This window comes from Penaeus monodon, chromosome 28 (assembly GCF_015228065.2).
Source record: "Penaeus monodon isolate SGIC_2016 chromosome 28, NSTDA_Pmon_1, whole genome shotgun sequence".
Lineage (NCBI taxonomy): Eukaryota > Metazoa > Arthropoda > Malacostraca > Decapoda > Penaeidae > Penaeus > Penaeus monodon.
The window spans coordinates 5,925,067-5,928,424 of record NC_051413.1 but is presented as its reverse complement, the minus strand read 5'-3'; the positions used below and the strand labels follow the sequence as shown (position 1 = coordinate 5,928,424).

At 31.3% G+C, this 3,358-nt stretch overlaps 1 protein-coding gene across 1 annotated transcript in view; it reads left to right on the top strand.

The window, feature by feature from the left end:
• The window catches only part of LOC119591328 (mucin-12-like), a gene marked incomplete in the record, with an annotated part of 28,957 nt that overhangs the window by 25,189 nt on the left and 410 nt on the right, over positions 1 to 3,358 (top strand). Inside the window, 1 exon segment of the mRNA XM_037940058.1 lies at positions 1 to 3,358.

Here is a 3,358-nt window from a genome sequence, read left to right as displayed (position 1 = left end):
ATGTAACAGAGTTTGAATAACCAGCAACTTGTAGCAGTTGAGAGAGATGTTGTCTTTTAAGGATAGTTGGCTTTATAGTGAACTTACTGTACATTTTGACAGTGTTTGTGATTGTCAAATAAAGAGCTGATGCTGTAGCATTCCTCTCTCCTTTTTATTTCTTTCTAATATCTTCTTTTTGTTTGTGTTTACTTCCTGCTACCAACCACACAAAATCCTTCATAAGTTATTTTGGTTGGTGAAAATCCACAAGGGAATGTATGTTTGCAAAAACTGCATAGGGACATTCTTTTGAATTTATTAAATACATTGACACAAAAGAAGAGAATTAGAGGTGTTACTGGCTGCATTTATGATGGTGCACCTCAAGATATACATTGCATAGATGTCTCATCCATTTAATGAGGTATTTGCTTTGATGGAACAGGCCATTGGTAACAGGAAACAGGTTTTAAGAGAAAATTTATAGAGTACTGATTAATTCAAAGATAAATATTCAAGTGCCTTTAAGTCACAATTTAAACAGTACAAAATAAAGTTGTGCAAATAATATATATTAAATCCTCAGATGAAGTTTTGTAGTTCCAAATGCAGTATGAAGTTCAGGTTATCAGAAAAGGAAACTGTAATTTATACAAGGCCTTTATACCTGTGTTAATTTTCCTTCTGTAAATCTAAATATTTATTGATGTAAATGACAAGCAACCCTAAGTGAAGCTATAGCACCTTTTATTGTCAATGTGCTTATATGCATTTGATGTAATGTATAGTATACACTTTGATGTAGTCATCAAGCAGATACTATGAGATCTTTTCCCAGAAATTATTATTTTTAAATTTAAAGATCTAAGTAAAACTTCAGAGAGTTTCCTTCAGTAGAGTGTAAAAAATGAGTAATGTTTCATATGCAAAATTACTGTTTACCCTCTTTTTTGCTGACTGCAAGGTTCTATTTGCAATATTAGTGTGCTTCTGAGAAGCTATCTTTCATTCTTGCCTATTCATGATGATACACCATAGCTATAACATACTGATAACTGTTTGGTGTCTGCCATGCACTCTTTCTGTATGTTGAAGGAAGTTTAACATAACATTATGGTAATGATAAGTACATTAGTTATGTGCTGCCTTTCATTATATTCACATCGTAAAACTGTGAAAATTTGCTTCAGAAGTCTAGCTCCGCTTTTGTGCCCTTGCTTAATAACACGTTTAATATACAAAAAATACTTATTTATTATGGTAGAGAGTTGGAATAATGGTGCCTTTTATGAGTGAATAAGTGCAAAATACTAAAGATTTACAGTGTATTACTTTGTAGTATATGGTAATTTGTGCTAAAGATGAAAAATCTGCAGTAAATTACTGTGAAACCATGAATACAGTCACTTCAATGTCTAAAACTTGATATTAGCCATTCCGTATAGTTAGCTTTATATTTTATCTTGTGTGGTTTTAAACAAAACTTATTTATAGAAGTTATTTTGATCTTGCATCAGACACAGTTCTTTGAAAATTATTGTCTTGTTATCATATTACTACCAACAGTCCTGCTATATATTAATTTTATGGAAATGTTATTGTATGAAATACTCTGATGATATTAGCATTAATAATGCTTGAAGATGTTTTTTTTATGAGGATAATTTTTGCCCTTTCATATTTCCTCTCTTGTTCACTCATTTCTGCCTATGAGAATAATGATGTATTGTGTGTTATTAAGTTATTTACTTGGTGCAGGAATTTTTGTGCTTTTGTTGAAAAAAGGTCTATTGTAATATAAATATAAAGTTTGTGTATTCTGAATAACTACTAAGTTATTGCACAATTACATGAAGTACTTGCTGGATGAAGAATCTATTGTGTACTTAATTATTTTCCATGAAAATAAATTATAAAATATCTCCATAAGCTTATTTTGCATAGATTTTCTTAAATTTGGTTTTAGGATTTGAAACTTACAAGATTTGTGAATGGAATTGGTAGTTATCACACATAGCTTTATGTATGTTAATGCCAAGCCGTATGCCTTTAAAATAGGCAGGTGCATGCTTTATTTCCAATTGACTGCCTTCGTGTGGAAGGGATGCATGATTATACTACTTCATTTTTTGTACAATGCTTTTTAATTCCAGATAAAAGCTTTAGTCACTAAGTTTAAGTGCAAGAAAGTGTGGTGCTCAAGTGCTGGTGGATTCAAGAATGTCTAATAAAGATAGAGGTTGTACGATCCCTACAGACGAACCTTGTAGTTCACTTTAAGGTTCAAGAATTTCTCGTGCTGTAAACTATACATGATATATTTTGTCCATATGAAAGTCGGTGTAGATGCATATGATGCTTTATGACATTTTGTATTATCTATATAACTTGTGTAGCTGGCCAGGCACCCCTTGTAATATAGATAAGTTGTGATTATCAGCTTCCAGTGAGCTCCACAACTGGTTAGAATTAGCTTTTATTTTAGTACATTCCTAATAAATATATATTGTCCAGTGATTATGACCTCATTACTTAAAAAGGTTGCAGATGTATATTTTAATTCTAGCTAAACGAAAGTAGTTCTTATTTAATTTTATTTTTGTTTATGGAAGTCAAGTATATAGGCCATGTCTTTTGCAAGTACCTTGTTGGTGTATGATTTTTGGGTACTCAAAGGGACCAGGAATAGAGAATATACTGTAGTCCTGTGGCAGCTGTCAGAATTGGTGATATATTTTATAATAGAAAACCAGTAAAAATGCTATATGCCTTGCACAATCAAAGCTTGCAAAGTGAAAATAATTTTATAGAAAAATATTAAATATTATATGTCATTGAGACAGATACACCAACAAGAGTTAAGAGTTCTAGTGAAGAGTAGTTTTCCGAGAGATTGAGAGATTGATGCAGGTACAAGATGCCTTCACAAGAAGCCAAGTCATAGGAGAGTTGATTTCATATTTTTGTTTTTGTCATACACAGTTTTGCAGTTTAAATCACAAAAAGTACATTACACAATGTATCACCTATAAGTGGGTATATACCTATCTAGTTTGTTTTACTCCGTAATGAAATGCCCAATATAAACAGTGAAGTGCTTTCCCCACATACACAAGCAGCATTGAAATTTCCATTGAACTGGTTGAAATAGTATAGAATATCCTGGAGATAAATCTTGCTGACTACATGGAGAGCTGAGATTTTATAAGAATACCTAGGTTTAGGACACACAACACAGGATCAATAATGTAAATATATTAATTTACAATTTGTACATACAATGTATAGATATATTCACTCAACCTTTTCCATTATCTTATACCAGATATAAAATTAATTTTTGATGATAAAGATAGAATTCTGTTTTGTTTTCTAG